The sequence below is a fragment of the Triplophysa rosa genome, linkage group LG5 (genome assembly GCF_024868665.1).
Source record: "Triplophysa rosa linkage group LG5, Trosa_1v2, whole genome shotgun sequence".
Lineage (NCBI taxonomy): Eukaryota > Metazoa > Chordata > Actinopteri > Cypriniformes > Nemacheilidae > Triplophysa > Triplophysa rosa.
In genome coordinates this window covers 13,050,251-13,068,554 of record NC_079894.1, presented here as the reverse complement: position 1 = coordinate 13,068,554, position 18,304 = coordinate 13,050,251, and the positions used below count along the sequence as shown (strand labels likewise).

Sequence of the window (18,304 nt, the reverse complement as noted above, 5' to 3'; positions counted from 1 at the left end):
ACACACAGCTGTGCTGCGCGGGCCCGCTATGTGCGGCTGCGCACCTGCGCGCTTGCGTGGAGACGCGGATGGGAGAAAGTAGAGATGCACCGATTGCAATTTTCTTTGCCGATTCCGATTTTATTACAAGTGAAACCTGCCGATTCCGATTTTCTATCCACAAACTATAATTGACAGTATACTGTATATAAAACCATATGAACTTTTCTTCAATACACATTTTTTTTATTTTCATTGAATAAATGATTGAACATTACAATTTCCCTAAATGCAGTTCTCCAAGCTGCATTAAATTACAGAATCTTCTCTTTCCCAAACAACTCTTAAATTGAAGAACTCTGTGACTGAAAAGAAGTACAAATAATAAAATATAACTAAACGTGTCACTTAATTTACCTTTTTCATTTTTGTACTCATCTCACAAAAGTCTAAGATAACAATAAAATACTTCAACTTTATTCTCGTCTGTTACCGTTTATGAAACTAACATTGTTTTATTTCATTTTTTCTGAAATGTAAAATAAATTGTCTTTATCTTGTGTCTGTAGTATTAAAAGAAGTGGGTTGATTTTTGCTGCAACTTCAATAGAAAAAGTTAAAAATCTTATGAGTGAATTCTACTCTAAACCTCTAGGAGAAAGGCATCGGAACTCAACATTTCCCCACCTGACCTGACATTTTCTAATTGTTTGACAAGGAAAGCCGTGCGCAAACAGAAACACATACGCGTACACAATCAATCCAATTATAAAAAATCCCAGAAAAAGGGCACTTTCTCTCGAGGAAGAAAATGGGCCTGGGCTCAAGCCCCCAAAGCACCCCCCTCTGCACGTGCCTGACCAGCACAAATTAACACCAAAAGACACAAAGACCGATTGCAGAACTATTCCACTGCAGTCTTAAGGGAACAGAACACAATGGTCAAAAAACCATTATGTGCATGCACTGCAATATTTACAGTGTTGCTTAGTTTCATAATCATCATCTAAATTAGTCTGAATATTACTGTGTATATTACAGAATAAACTGTGAATATTTAATGTCTAGCCCAAGCACACACCTGCTAAAATTATAATGTACATCAAAGGAAAGTTATCTGAGCTTCTGCAAAGGCCTTTGTGTTTAAATATAAACTTCATCTACATCAACAATTCATACTTTTGCCATTGTAGCCTTTTCTGTGTAAATGGTCTCTTCTTGTCTTTGTCCAGAGGACAGACACATTTGGCATGAGGGGGGAGTTTGTGGGCCCTTCTGTAATGGTTCGGCAGTCACCAGCACCCCTCCATGCCAAGACTCCCTCAGTCTTCTCCATCTGGCACAACAGTGGGAAGATAAAGTGCCAGAACTGCATCTTCCCGTCCTCCTGCACGCCACTTCCTCCTGTCCTTATGATACAGTCTGGAAACTGCTCTCATTGGAACTGAAAAAATAAGCCTAAAACAACAAAACCTGCACCAGAACCTTTAAAAAACGCTTAAGACAGCAACTCCTTCCCGGCACAACGTGTGAAGATTTCGGTCTATAGTAATGGCTGACAGAAAAATTGGACTTGTTTCACATTCAGTCAGGATGAAAAAATATTCCACCTTGTTCATTTCAGAAGTGATTCTCCACTGAAAGATGAGAAAGTGCTAGGTGAGGTTTTTCTGCAGTAGAACACACCGTGCACTAAATTCTACACTTGCAACTTTGTTTCAGCACATATGGTCAGAATTGACGTTTTGATTTTACTCTGGACTGCACATATGCTCGATTACAACACTAAACCATCTTTTCGTTTTGTGTATACAGCTTGATAAACTAAGAAAATACAATCGTTTGATTAAAGGGGTCATATGGCGCGAATCTGTGTTTTTCTGTGTCTTTGGTGTGTTATATAAGTTGCCCATGCATGTATTAGACATGTAAAATTGCAAAAATTAAAGTGTCGGAACAAAAGACGCATTCTACCTAAAAGCGAATGCTCACCCAGACCTGCCTGAAATGCCTCGTATAACCACACCCCCACAAATCTATGTCAGTTCGTGGTATGATTAGACTAAGACCGCCCAAATGTATACGCATGTAAGGTGTACCTGTCAGTACAATTGCTTTGGAACCTGATGTTCCAAATATGGTAAGAGGCGTCACATTTCCATCACACGCTTGCAGTATTTGACCAATCACAACGCACTGGTTAACTGGCCAATCATAGCACACCTCGCTTTTCAGAGTGATGAGCTTTGTAAAAAATCTGTGCGTTTCAGAGAGGCGGGGCAAAGAGGAGATACTGTACAAACATGCACGGTATGTGGAAAATACAGCGTTTTTGAACCTTAAATCGTGTATACACATTGCATTACATCTAAAACAAACGATAATATTCGTTTTAGCCCTGTCATATCACCCCTTTAAAAACAAACCTGTAGAACAGAAGTACCTGAAATTTGAAGGCAGCACTTTCTAAGAACAATTCAATTTAAATTAAATTAAATTAGGAGAAAAAGGAAAATATTTACACTGCTAGGGACAACACAAACAGAGATACTCTTATTATATAGAGATTCAAAAAACTAGCATCCGGTCTCCATTCCTGCGTTCCGCTGAAGCCAAGGCGTTAGCATTAGCCGTTACGCTTTTTTGCCTAATGGTTGCAGGCTTTCCTTTTAAAAGGACTTTGACACAAATAAGTGATGCTTTCCTTTCCACCACCATAGTAACATAAGCTACTGGGCCACCGGGGAGCGGCAGATTTTTTTATGGCTTTACAGGGAGTCATGTAAATGTATCTATTATTTCTTAATACCATGTATTTGTGTCATGTTCTCATATAATTTATTTTCCTTTGATTATTTCCAACAAAAAATCCAACAAAAATAAATTTGAATTGAACTGAATCAAACTATGCAAACTGCATACAGCAACTAGACTATACCCGACCACAATTTTTTGTATAACCTAGTACATTTTAAAGGGGTCATATGACATGGCATAAACAAATATTATCGTTTGTTTTAGATGTGATGCAATGTGTTTTTTACAAAGCAGATAACGCACAGATTTTTTACAAAGCTCATCGCTCTGAAAAGTGAGGTGTGCTATGATTGGCCAGTTAACCAGTGCGTAGTGATTGGTTGAAAACTGCAAGCGTGTGATGGAAATGTAACACCTCTTACCATATTTGGAACATCAGGTTCCAAAGCAATTGTACTGACAGGTACGCCTTACATGCGTATACATTTGGGCGGTCTTAGTCTAATCATACCACGAACTGACATAGATTTGTGGGGGTGTGGTTATACGAGGCATTTCAAGCAGGTCTGGGTGAGCATTCGCTTTTAGATAGAATGCATCTTTTGTTCCAACACTTTAATTTTTGCAATTTTACGTGTCTAATACATGCATGGGCAACTTATAACACACCAAAGACACAGAAAAACATGTTTTAGCGCCATATGACCCCTTTAATTTCAACTTTGTGATTAGGACAAAAACTGCTCATGGAAACTGACTAAAAGACTAAAAGAACACTCTGTCTGAAAAAGTTTAGTGGGACGTACACACGCTCAGGAAGCGCTCATGTTCAGAAACAGCTAGCCAAAAATAGTTAGACATATGGCGTGAGCTGGAGAAAGAAGGAACAGGGAGATTTGATACAACCGCCAAAGATTCCATCTGACCCATGTAATCAACAATTAGAAAAAATATCCCATATGGAACTTTCACCATATCCCCTACGCTGAGTGCTCAGGTGATACATGTGTCTAGTGCTTGAACAGTCAAAATGACCAATATGCACATCCATATGTTAAACGCGAGCCTACCAAAAACCTGCACTGTAAACCAGATCACAGTTTGACAGTCAAACCACCTACGCCACGAACAACAATTGCAGTCATTGCTCTCCAAAGAGAGTTGCAAAAGAGCCGTTCTCATCAAAATTCAATGGAGCCCACAGCAAATTTCTTAAGTGTTAAATACACAAGGCCATTGACTCTGCATAAATGCAAAAAAAATCATTCTTATCAGTACTGCGTGTTGCAACTCCCTCTACATTCATCTTCCTTTCATTAGATTATGAAAAGTTGCCAAGACGTGGCAGCAAAAAAAAATTGTTGGGGTAAACCTTGTACGTGTATGTGTCTGTGGGGTTTTGGGATAGGCTGTGGAGGGGCAGGTCACCTTCACACAAGTCTGTAATCGTGCATTGAACATGTCCTTCTGCCTAATGCAGCAAACACAATGAATACAAGGGCACTATGACTAACACACTAATCTAATAAGTCACACACAAAACAGCCACGGCAAACTGTGTTTTACTCTTTTCCCACCACACAGACAAGGTTGGAACACCAGCTGTAGATGTGACCCCTGACATCATTGCCGCTACATGCAGCGCTGCATGAACTGTTAAAACAGCTCAGCTGTAATGGAATATGTATTAGCTGTGCATTAAAAATGTACAGTAGAACAGGGTTTTTCCTGGCTCAAAATGAGGTGGGGGTGGTGCCATCCTGATCTTTTACACACACATGTAGGCCTACCGTACCTTTAAGTGGCTTAACCAAAGTGACTTGAGTTTGACATATTAAAAGTTCTAATAAAATTAGATAAAAATTAAAATGATTAAGTTATATAAAACATTACTTTTATTCAACCAAACAGAAATGTTTTTTTAATCAAATAAAGCTTTTTTAACATTTTCAACTAACTTTTCAGTCCACAATAGCCAACTGAATAAACCAGTCTTTCTAAATGAGCATCTTGCATTCTCTGTGGTTCACTTTAAATGACTCAAGGATCTCTTATATTCGCTAGTGACTGAAAAGTTCAATAGTTTAAATGAATTGGTTTAAATGAGTCATTCATGCGCGAGAAGTTCTGAACGCAATGTGCGTTCATACTGGCGAACTCGCTGTGTACAGTATACATACGCTGATTCAACGATCCAACTGCACAGCTAAAGACATTACAATGATGTACGTCATGTCAATTAAAGAAATATCAAGAAATTAAACGTACTTGGACACAAAACAAACAGCCGTGAAACACATGCTGGCTCTTGTTCTGGAACTCTTTTTAGCGACTCAGTGTGCTGATAACGAAACAGCGCCTCCACTGTGGCGTAATGTCGCAACTGCAGTTACAAATGACAGTCTGTTAAATGCACGTGCACGCAGCATTTCTTGTGAAGACTCGCAACATAATTTTGGCGAGAGCCTGAGGCGGCACGACATTAGATGGAGGCGGCCGCCTCCAATTTCTCTATGCAGGAAAAACCCTGGTAGAAGTGTCAAAAACTTGTGAAAAAAAACACAACATTAAAATATGTTAAAAGATAAGGCTATGGCTTTTTGTGACATGTTCATATTATATTATTGTTTTTCATTTGAACCGTATGTCATGCTCAGATACACTCAGGGCCTATCTTTCAGTGCAAACCACAAAGGCTTAAGCAAATAATCTAAAACTTATAACATGGCTACCATCAAAATTCTGCCTGAGTCACTGTGCTTAGGAAGGGTCTTGGCTATTTATGGGCCAATGTCTGTTTCCAGTTTTTGTTAAATCGAGATGTCCTATAAAACTGCAGTGCAAAGGGTTTATAATGCCACCAGCAGGCTAACTAATGGAGAACCTGTTTTCAATCAGCAGCCAAATTACTGCAGAATTAGCCTCCAGACACTTAACTACTTCACATGCCTCTAAACACTGAAGACGCTGAGAAATAACAAAAACTTTGACAGCAGCTTGGGAAAAGCAAATACTGTGGACGAATTCCAACTGTTATTCAGGAGCCTTTAGGACACTGTGCCTAGCTACACGTAGCTAGTTGCAAGGTTGAAAACAAAAAGTGAGCAATTGATCTCTTCTCTGTGATTTCATTAGTGAAACATAATTGGAAGAATTAAATTTCTATCATTAATGATCCCATCCTGGGTAGCAAATCCTCGCAATTCACTGTAAACCGTAATCAAAGTGATGCATGGTGTTGTGTAATGTTAAAAAATGTGCACAAAACAAAGCGCTTTTCAAGAAAAGTCATGTTTGACATGGTAAACTTGTCAAAAAATGAGTTGGACGTATGACGTAGTATTTCTGTGTTCGATACACTCCCCCAGCGTTCGTATAGGTTTCAGATATTTTTTTTTTTCAAACATGAAAATCCATTTCGTAACAACTTTTCTTAGTCCCTTATTGGACAATTCTCCCGGAAAAGCACGCCCATGCATCAAAGAGCCTGAGCGAGATGAAAGAGCATGCCCACGCGTCAACCAAGTAGAGCGGGAGTAGGAGCATGCACACACATAACTTTCACTTGTGTGCAGGAGAGAGAGAGCACTACATTCACGAAGTTCAGATGTGTTTGTTTGTTCACTGCATTTGGGTCTATGTTATAGAGGTCGACCCATTGTTTTTGCCGATTAATCCTGTCCGATAACAATATCTATCATTACGATTGACTATTAACGATTAACTATTAACTAGTTAATCAAGCAAAAAACCCCACCGATAGTTTTCCTGGTTGCGTTCGATCCAGACACAGCAGGGAAAGCTTTACTGTGATATGCGACCTCTAGAGGCGGAAGTAAAAATAATACTGACAGCCTGTGGAGACGCACACGTGAGACTACATTATGCATGGAGCGGAATTATGGCGTTATTATAATGACAAATGTCGCGAGCGCATTATTACAAGGCGAGAGCGCATTCTTGTAATACGAGCGCGCGAATCTGTCCGCTCGCACGCCGATTTCCTTTGCTCGTGCACAAAACTGGACGCGCGCTTTCAATTATACGCTGCTCTCTTATGAATTTTCTCTCCTCTCGCTCAGTGAGCGTGTGCGCACTCAAAATGCGTGCCGTGCGTCCACGAATCCTTTGGTACTCTTGCTCTCGAGAGGTCCTCCTGTGTGTTCCAGGCACTATAGGCTGTCAAAAGTAGTCAACCAATCAGGGATAGGCTTCCACGGCGGGCCAATGAAAACGCGACCTCTTACATGGCATCTTATTGGTTGAAAGTGACTCGACGTATTCAACGAAGCAAGATGGATCCACCACGTTCTCAGGTAACAATATTAATATATTTGATGCAACATTATTAATCAAATGTGTATTAGAAATGAACAGTGGCATTAGGATGCTTTGTAGGCTACATATAAACATCCTAGTCAGTTTAACTACCATGTTATTCAGACAAAACAGGCCAACACCCTCAAGTTCATGTGGTCCTCGTGCATGTCGTACACTAAACATAGTATTGTCAAAATAGTACTAAATTCATTACCGAACAATTTAGATTGGTGTCTTAAGTTAGCTTTATTCTAAAATAATATTTACTACAAGTAACGGTACATATCAAAACAGTAATAGCAGTGGAGCATTTGGAAATAACATATAATATTCTATACCTACTTGGTTATGCATTTAATGCATTTGCAGACAGACACTGTAAGTGTTCTGCATTCAGTGTTCCAGAAGTTCAGGGCATAAAACTGAACTTCTATGCGATATACCAAACGCTCCCTTACCGTTCATTTCTAATATACATTTGATTAATAATGTTGCATCAAATATATAAAATTGTTACCTGAGAACGTGGTGGATCCAGAGGCGTTTTAAGACCTCATGGTGCCCCTGGGCAACAGCCCCAGAGGTGCCCCCCATCCACCCACCTACCCACACGCAAGAATCCACTCATTAAAATATTTATATATTAAAAGATTTTATAAGAATGAAACTCAGCAATTTATAATATACTATTTTACAAGAATTACACATTAACATGACACTTTTGTTGAAAAGAACACAAAAAACAACTCTTTTCATCAAGCATTTTTAACAATTAGGCCTACTGTAGTTAAGAGGTCGCGTTTTCATTGGCCCGCCGTGGAAGCCTATCCCTGATTGGTTGACTACTTTTGACAGCCTATAGTGCCTGGAACACACAGGAGGACCTTACGAGAGCAAGAGTACCGAAGGATTCGTTGACGTACGGCACGCATTTTGAGTGCGCACACGCTCACTGAGCGGGAGGAGAGACAATTCATAAGAGAGCAGCGTATAATTGAAAGCGCGCGTCCAGTTTTGTGCACGAGCAAAGGAAATCGGTGTGCGAGCGGAGAGATTCGCGCGCTCGTATTACAAGAATGCGCTCTCGCCTTGTAATAATGCGCTCGCGACATTTGTCATTATAATAACGCCATACGGAATAGGCTACATAGTTTGACAATGACAAGGTAAAGCACATTGAAGTACACAGGACATGTTAAAAAGACTAAGGCCCGGTTTCACAGACACGGCTTAGCTTAAGCCAGGACTATGGAATGATTTTGCAGACTAAATTAAAAAGGTATTGCAAACTGCATTTGCAAATGCGTTTTCTATTTGTTTGTGTCAAAATTGTGACATTATTCAAACGCAAATGTAAACCGTTTGCATTTGCATTTACGCGACCGTACAATGTCTGCCAAATTTCAAAAGGAGAAGCAAAGTCTATTTGCAAATGAATTACCTCTGTTTTACGAGTTACGACCCTGCCATATTTAAATCGCAATAGCAATTCCCTATATGCTATTTCACTTCCTCAGGCGTCACGTATTAAGCTCAAAACTCAAATGAAATCGCAAATCCCTTTGCGTTTCCTCTGACTTGTACAGAAACCTGTCAATCAATGGCGGGGGTGGGCTTATTCAACGGGGCGTGTTTGTATCAGGAAGTGACATCATTCACCGTCGACTGGAACTTAAGTAGATACAGAAAGTGATACAGCTAAACACATGAGGAGTGAAGTTACAACTGCACTCACAATCGGCGTTGAAAACAGTGCAGTTTTTGTTTGTTTGGAAATAAATCGCGCTGGAACTCCGGGCTCAGAGCGGCATCACTTAGCATGTGAAACTTCGGTGTAGGGCTGAAACGATTCCTCGAGTAACTCGAGTTATTCGAATACAAAAAATCATCGAGGCAATTTTTGTTGCCTCGAAGCCTCGTTTAATCCATTTAACTACAGTACACACGGAGCACTGCATTTCCCCACGGACCGTTATTACTGACGCACAGCCCGCTAAACGCTATTCATGTTACAGGGCTCTGAAGTCTCATGCAAATGCATTCACCGTGCGACACACGCGTTTTAGTATGTTCACACGCTCACACGTATTTCTCATGCTGATAAATAACTGATAGCTTATAGGGCTGTGACGGTTGCCGTAACAACCGCACCACCGCGATGGTAAAGTGCCATGACGGTGAACTGCCACCGGCGGTAGTGCACGTCACTCTAACAAATATAGGTGTAATAAATATGAGAGTTGCGATAACGATTGCTAGTTGTAGCCTTTCAGTTGTGGATGGTTAATCCACAAATTTTAATATTAAATATTAAAATTTTAACAGAAATTATTGGCATACGTTTCCGTTGGTGCGTTCGAGCGCAGGCCTGCACGGCAAAACCCAGGTTATTCTGCGGGTTTTGCAATGGATCTTGTTGTGAAATGAACAGATACGTAAAATCAAAACTGGCTATGACCCGCTTGCTTTTTTAGTCGGAGCGTGCGCAGGTTTTGCCGCGGTTGCGGAGAGACATCTCTTCATTTGAGCTCCTGTGCACATCTTCTGAACGCGCATTTAGTGCAGCTGTACACATTTTAATCTGGACAATGTCAACAAGTAAGTTTCACATCAACGAGTCGGAAAAAGTAAAGTTTTTATGGCAATCTGAATAGGAAAGCCAATGTAGGTTTAAACAGTTTGAATACGCCACTGACTGAAGTTACTGCAACAAGAGCTTTTTTATTTAGTATTTAGCTTTCTTATATCATTTAAGTTTTCATTATTTACTGGTGTTTATTTAAATGTTTTATATGCTGTAGTGTGCCGTTTCACTGATGGATTTGCACGTTAAACATTGACGGATGTTTCATCCTCATTTATTTCAGATATCATATTTCAATTATTTAACAATTTCAAGTATTTAAATAAGGTCTATATTTCTCTTCCACTCGTCATGTGGTTGCTACACGCAAATATAATAATATAAATATTATTTATATAAATAATATATATTTCTCAACCACCGCACCACCGCGGTCGATTTGTCTATTACCACCGTGGTGGTAAAAAACTGCCACCGTCACAGCCCTAATAGCTTATTGAAATGGTGAACATGTTATTGTTTGAGTGAAGAAACAGACATACTAAAAAATAAGCATCTGACAACCTGCAAAAATAAAACTCATAGGCTATTGTTTGAAATTATTATTTCCATTTTATTCATGTTTCTTATTTATATAGTTGTATTATATTGCATTTTGAATTTAATATGGCAATGGAATGTACTAAATGGGTTTAGTTTTCACAGATATTAATGTATGCTATTTCAGCAATAAAAACTAATTGTTCTAAAAAGGAAACAAATTAGTTGTTTTACTCATTTTAAGAGACCTGTCTTATTTTCTCTTGTATATTTAGTATTGCTTTTTAATAAAGAAAAAGTACTTATTATCCGAATACCCGATTAATCGATGGAAAAATCAGTAGAAAACTCGATTAGTAAAAGAATCGATAGCTGCAGCCCTACTTCGGTGCAGGATGGATAATCATCACCTTCTGCAACATTCCTCTACACATGTTTGTTTGTTTATGCAATTCATTTTCACAGTACTCCGAAGTCAACGCGAGGACATGACATTTATTGACAACACTGTGACCGTATTTTGCATCATGATTAATACGTGTTGTAAACCATAGGGCTGTCACGATTATGAAATTTGATTGACGATTAATTGTCTAATAAATCATGGCGATTAATTGTCTGTTTTAGGGCTTTGGCGATTATGACGATTAATTGTCTGTTTTAGGGCTTTGGCGATTATGACGATTAATTGTCTGTTTTAGGGCTTTGACATTTAATTCTCATTCATTTTTGATTCAGCGATTGAAACGACCATATTGTTCTGAATACAAGACTATGTTTTTTTCTTGGAAATACATCGGAAAAAATTGGGTCATCATATATTTAAGGTTTAGGCTTTTACTGTCAATAATACAACCGACAAATACTTGTAAATGAAGTAAATTGATCAGGTGTGAATTGAAGCCACCATTAAAATTTGATTTCAAATTTTTTCTCACTTGCAAGACTACAGTAAAATTTTACTTGTGTGTTAATGAAATTTTGGTAGACTGGTTTTCACACTGAGATTTGCTTAAATAATATTAAATTGTACTGCAGGTAATTTGTATATGTTTTAGTTTTTTTTTTTAAGTGATTGTGTTGTGGTGGTACATTTTACAAGTATTACCATGCTTTAGTAACAATATATACACTAAAATATGCAATATGCAGATGCACTACAGCTCCCCCTAGTGTCTTCTATAGAGATGTGCGATAATTGCGATGATCTGAAATCATCGCGATGAGGTCAAACAATCGCGATGAGACGATTATTTAATAATCGTGACAGCCCTAGTAAACCATAACAAAACGTGTTCACTTTGTATGAATAAACAGCATTCTGCATTATCATTGTTGTTCATTATGCATATAACAAGTTAATAATAAATGACAAAAGTACGTGAATTCTACATCTCTTTATTCGTATCATAACATAATGAGACAAAGTCAAACTTGTGCTGCAGTGTTTTAGTGAGTTTGCTGGACACAGAAGTAGCTGTCATCTACAAATTACTGGATGGAGTTGTTGCTGTATTTAAACATTCATTTAATTTCTGAACAGCCTTTTCAATAACATGTGCAGTAAATGAGCCCATCAGGTGATGCACCAACCTGAGAAATTCATGTAATTATGATGAATCCACACGGCTTCAACATGACTTTTATTGGTAGCTCATTGAGATCACCAAACCACTGTTTGTGTTCATCTGTTTATCGAGCCCATTGAACTTCTTTAAATTATACTTGTTAAGTACCGCAATTGTGATTCAATGTAAAGATTTTCTCTATATCAAACTTTGCATCGGATCCTCGTTTGTTCCATTATTGTTATTTTGGCTTTTAGCTGTAGCTGAATCCCTTTTAGCCACAACCCCGTTTCGCCCTGACGGTGTCACCTTGGTGTTGGACTGACTGCCAACACTGCGATGGTGAATAACGTCACTTCCCGATACAAACACGCCCCGTTGAATAAGCCCACCCCCGCCATTGATTGACAGGTTTCTGTACGAGTCAGAGGAAACGCAAACGCAAAGGGATTTGCGATTTCATTTGAGTTTTGGCAGGCTTAATACGCAACGCCAGAGGAAGTGAAATAGCATATTGGGAATTGCTATTGCGATTTAAATATGGCAGGGACGTAACTCGTAACACAGAGGTAATTCATTTGCAAATAGACTTTGCTTTTCCTTTTGAAATTTGGCAGACATTGTACGTTCGCGTAAATGCACATGCAAACGGTTTGCATTTGCGTTTGAATAATGTCACAATTTTGACACGAACAAATAGAAAACGCATTTGCAAATGCAGTTTGCAATATCTTTTTAATTTAGTCCGCAAAATCATTCCATACAGGACTATGCCTTAGTTTAATTAAGGTATTGATGTCACTTTTATAAAAAATGCCTTACAAGAATACATTACTGCTGTGCATCTCGAGACAAAACAATGGCACTGATATATTTTAAGATATTTCAGGGCAAGTTATATTCAGTTAAGACAGGTCACGCATTCATTTTAGTCTGGGACTAGTCTTAAAGTGGAAGTTCACCCAAAATTCAACTTTGTGTGATTTTTTACTGACCCACATGACGTTAAACATGTTTAGAGAACTTCCGGCGTCTTCGGAGCTAGGGCTGTCACGATGATGAAATTTGGCTGACGATTAATTGTCTGTTTTAGAGCTTTGACTTTTAATTCTCATACATTTTTTATTCAGCTATGAAACGACCATATTGTTCTGAATATAAGACTATGTCCTTTTTCTTGGAAATACATAGGAAAAAATTGGGTCATCATACTTCAGGTTTAGGCTTTTACCTGTCAATAATACAACCGACAAATACTTGTAAATTAAGTAAATTGATCAGGAGTGAATTGAAGCCACCGTTAAATGCTATCAGTCATAGAAAAGCTTCTAGTCTGTTTTTTTCTCACTTGCAAGACTACAATAAAAGTTTACTTCTATGTTAATGAGATTTGGGTAGACTGGTTTTCACACAAATAATATTAAATTGTACTGCAGGTTATTTTTATGGTATATACTTTAGTTTTTTTTTTTAAGTGATTGTGTTGTGGTGGTACATTTTACAAGTATTACCATGCTTTAGTTACAATATATACAATAAAATATACAGATGCACTACAGCTCCCCCTAGTGTCTTCTATAGAGATGTGCAATAATTGCGATGATCTGAAACCATCGTGATGAGGTCAAACAATCGCAATGAGATGATTATTTAATAATCGTGACAGCCCTATTCGGAGCACAAATAAAGATATTTAGGTGACATCCGAGAGCTTTCCAGGCCTCCTCATTGAAACCATGGAGTCAGTTTTTGCCAAGGTCCAGAAAAGTACTAAAGACATCGTTAAATTGGTCGATCCGCGCATAGTGGCGCAGTTGAACTTTTTTGAAGCGATGAGAATGCTTTATGTGCGAAGAACAAACCAAAATACTGACTTTAATTGATATATTCTCCTCTGTCTTGTCAGTCTATGGCGCGCGTTCACGAGAGCACTTCTTCGTCCCCATTCACAGTAATCCCCATTAACCAGCTTGGTATATCTACAGTCTTTGACAATAAAGCTCTGTCCCCTTTAGAGCACTCGCATCAAGTGCTCTGCCCTCCAGAATGAGTGTGTGATGCTCACTTTCAACTCACACAAAAACCTATTTTTTCTATCCACCCATGATGGTTTACCAAAGCCCCAGAAACGCTTTGTATGATTACAAAGATGGAACTCATGTGTTTCTATTTTGCAATTCAACCAATTAAATCTAGTCTTTAAGACCACTGACATTTATTTAGATCCTGCATACAATTACAAAAGATCCAAAAAATACAATTTGCGAGAGATCTAGATCACCCATAAACAATTCAACTTTTAAAATACTTTTCTACCACACTCTGCCACAGTGTCTCCAAGAAAAAGTGTTGACTGGGTTAAATAGTTTAAATACAACTGTGTATTCCTCTGCCAGAGCCCACTGGGCCATTGAAAAGCCCAAGACCGTTTCGGTTCCCAGATATGAGAACTATAAATGTTGATCCCCAACACCACAGCCGATGCACTACAGAAATAAAATCTCTCATTAGAGCTCATGCCCTGAAATTACCCAAATTCAGCCCATATGGAAACCATAAGACAGCGTCAGCAAGGGGGAAGTTTGCATCCAGTGGCTTTCCAGCATGTGGCAACAGAAGGCTGGGCATTCCAAAAGTGCCAATTAGTTCCCACTGCCGAAATGGAGAAGGTAACAGGGTGGCAAAGGTAATTGACAAGAACTGAAAGAAACTGTTTAAAGATCCATATTTTTTAATATTATGCCATGACATGTTATTAAAATAAACCATGCTGACCTAAACGGTATCCTGGAAATCATTTTCAGGCCTCTTGTTTTCATTTGCCGAAATATCTTTTTGGTTCATTTGTGCTAGCAGCTCATGTTGACTTTAAACCCTGTCTACTGTACTGAGATTGATGCTTAGCTGATACTCAATGACATCAATAATCCAGTCAGACGTGTAAAATCTGAGGTATTAGTGGAGAAATTGTCGGTTCATCTTCATGCCTGTCAAGCTATAGATCACAAATGTTCTCCAACCAGCCTTTAGCCTTAGGAGGAGGCGTTCTATCTTTCTGAACAAAACCAAAACTGACAGACATTAAGCAAATTAGACTAAACATCAGAACCAGCAAACTCCATAGGACCAAGACGATGTTGTCTTGTGGCAAAATTATTTAAGACTCCTGATGCAATTGCATGAAACTTGCTCTTGAGATTTTCCAGATCACTCGATATTGCTGACATGTTTGATGTGCGTTTTAAAATTCATGATAGATGCTCTTTTTCGTTGTAAATTGATAAAACCTCCGGACGCTTGTAACCCACGTTCAAAGCGTTCTCACGTACAGTATGGTCACGTATATGGGGTTTCTTCTTAAAATAACTCCTGACGGACAGAAAGGCTGTTTGAAAGAACCAGGGAAAGGATAAGAAATCCGGTACCAGAGTTACAAATAAAGAGGACTATAACATAACAGCGTCATTATTCTGCTCGTGCTCCGCCGCGCAGGCGATATTAACAAACAATGCTGTCACGTGAGCTTCTACAGTAACGTTACTTTTTCCTAATCTCACCACAACAAACACTGCCACCGTTCTGTGAAGCCCACCAAGTAAATATGGGGCAAATTACATTTTCTGACAAACCTCTTACACGTGTAAGAGTTGTGCTTTGTGTGTAAAAACTGTCCAATTTGAACATATGTAAATCAAGTGTGTGGTACAATGACGTTTTGATCATAATGCATGAAACTCGCTGCGACTCCACGGCGTCTTTCCGTGTACACGGAGGATATATTTTGTCCAAAAATGACAGAAAAACAGTCATTTGTGTAAATGATCAATTTGAGATGTGAAAATATTCACTCACACCCCCAGACAGTAGCATCTTGAAATAAAAACTACTCGTATCCAAGCTGTACGTGTTTGGAAATCATTTCTGTCGTAATCACACCCCAAAATCAGTGTCCAACATATGCATAAAGTAAACTAAACATCATGTCGTTTGCACTAAAACATGTTGGGTAAATATGGCGTTTACATAACATAAAGCATCTTTAAAATGAGCCCCCGCGCAGTCAGCTCAGTGATGGAAGAATATCCCGCGACACTTGTTCTGTGTTTATTGCAGAAGATAACTGTCTGCTGCATTTAACCGAGAAATACGCGCAATGCATTATAGATCGCATGTGTTCAATAGTTCAACTTCTCGAGTCATCATTAACGAGTTCATTTAAAGACAGCGAATGTGAATGCAATACTACTTTGCGACCTGCACGGCACTTGCTCCTCTTCGAATGCTTTACAATGTAGACCACGGCGTAACGTTACTCAGAAGGGAGTTAACAGTGCAAAATCAGACAAGGCACGGTAATGGCTTTCCACACAGGGAAACGAACTCGTGTGCACTTGTGAAACCCACCTCGAACTAACGATTTGTAAGTTTAAAAATGGTTTGGTTAGCTAATGAACTAGCTTAGCCGACGTCAACTCATTCGTTAACGTTAGTTTATCTCTGGGAAATACTAACGTTAGATCGTTTCGCATTTCATCTTGCGCAAATAGTCATCACCGTAACTTACAAGTACATTTTCGTGTCGGTCATTTTCATCAGAGCGAATGAATTAGAAAATGTATTAAACTCACCGTCTCTCCGGTCCGCCGCGGTTTGCATTTCTTTCCGCGCACGGCAACCGCTCGTTTTACCCGGTTCAGTTGGCCACGTACAAATCCACTTTTAAAATCGACAGGGAAATTCTTGGATTCCACAGAGTAACGACTCTTTTCCTACTAATGCGCAACGAGGCCGTTATAATCCTGTTTTTGAGACTGGTTTCTGTAACTACGATAGAGTGGAAAAAGCTTCTATTGTTGTGAATCCTGAGTTTCTGTCTCACGTACTTCTGCTCGAAAGCACTCGGAGACTCCACTGCTCTGCCTGCCGTCCCCTCAATCACGCTCTCCCTCCCAGGAGGACAACTTACAGGTTGCTTGCTCGGGTTTTCGGAAGCGTTCGGAAACATTCGGCGGTTCACGAATCGAGTTATATAGATTACTCTCCGGTTCTGAACGGCAAGGTGTGGTTGATTTGTGAGAAATACTTATCAAGTGTTCTTTAACTTAAAGAAACGATTTGGCTTTTAACTTACAAAGGCATTTTATGATAGTTTACCTAAAAGAAAGATGAAAGGTAACATCGAAAAGACCAGTCCTGGATAAGAGTGCACAAAGATATTTTAAGTTTTAAATTAAACATTTAAAGAAGTATATATTACACTTTCTAAATCAATTATGAATGATAGCCCTAAAACGCAGAGGTGGCATGAATATAATTTTCCATTACATCAATAGGATGATCAGTTTCACGCTACTTGATATTCAAAAAACAAATATTAGCCTATAGGTCTCTGTATTATTATTCCTGATGGCCATATGGAGTCATTGCTCTCAGAGATGTGCTGAAAATATTTGTATACTTTTAGTCTCGGTTTTTGTAAAGTTCTAAATTTGAAGAAAGTGAATAATAGATTGACACCTAAAGTGTTCTGACAAATTTCTGAGATGAATCTTTTACATTTTCTTTGAAATTAAGGCAAAGTTTGTGCTGCACATATGTACAGTGAAATATATTACATTATGTCTGCAAAAGGTAAGAAGGCAACTCTTTTCCTGTCATCTGCTGATTTTTGCAGAGTAACATTCATGGCCAGGAATAAAAATGCACATAATTCTAGAGAAGAATACAATCAAGGTCAAGTTTCAAGGAGGCACTGTAGAGTGTGTCTTTTGTGGGCAGCATATCTTATGATATAGTGACATCATCATATTTGTGTATATGGCCAGTTCTGAAAATATAGCACAATGTTTTCAAAGTAAAACTCTGCGTAATGACTGATCCTATATTGGCCTATAATGTTGACATCTAAATCAGCACATACACTGAAAATCCTCTTGAGAGGTAAGGGTTTAAGATGTAGTGTTGGTTATTTCGAAATGTGAAATATTAATCAATTCCATCTAGTGGGATTTGCCACCTTTAGAATGTCGTCCATAGTTTGGGACACCTTGAATGAAAAGTATGTTACAATAAAAATGACAGAGACATGTATGAGGATAAATATGGGCTTAGTGTTGCTATTGTATGTTTCAATTTTAAACTTTTTGTTAGGAACAACAGAAACACCAAGAATTAATTTACATGTTTTATAATGTATATTTGAATGTCAAGGTTGACATTATGTAGCAATGTACAAAAACGTTTTCATACAAAATGATACACGTATTAAATTTTATTCCATCATGGGGGACAAATTATCACAGACGTTTCGGATAATGCCTTCTTCAGTGTGTTTATCCATGCATCCACATTTAAAATCATTGCGTCAACATCATATTAATTATCTACACCTGTGTATCCCAATTATATACACCACTCGTCAACATATCCCACTTATTAACTTAAATGTAAAAAGGAATAGAATAGATACATTTTTATATCGTATATTGGAATGTCAAGGTTGACATTATGTAGCAATGTACAAAATAGAATAGAATAGATATGTCATTGTATATTT

General features: G+C 38.4%; 1 protein-coding gene across 14 annotated transcripts in view; it reads right to left on the bottom strand.

Annotated features, from left to right (window-relative positions):
- The window catches only part of ptprfb (protein tyrosine phosphatase receptor type Fb), a 196,879-nt gene extending 180,190 nt beyond the window's left edge, over positions 1-16,689 (bottom strand). For all 14 annotated transcript variants that reach the window (XM_057333340.1, XM_057333342.1, XM_057333345.1 and 11 more), the window contains exon 1: positions 16,377-16,689. The gene's annotated coding sequence lies outside the window, so the exon portion shown is untranslated. The remainder of the gene's footprint in view (positions 1-16,376) is intronic.
- Positions 16,690-18,304: the final 1,615 nt, after the last annotated feature.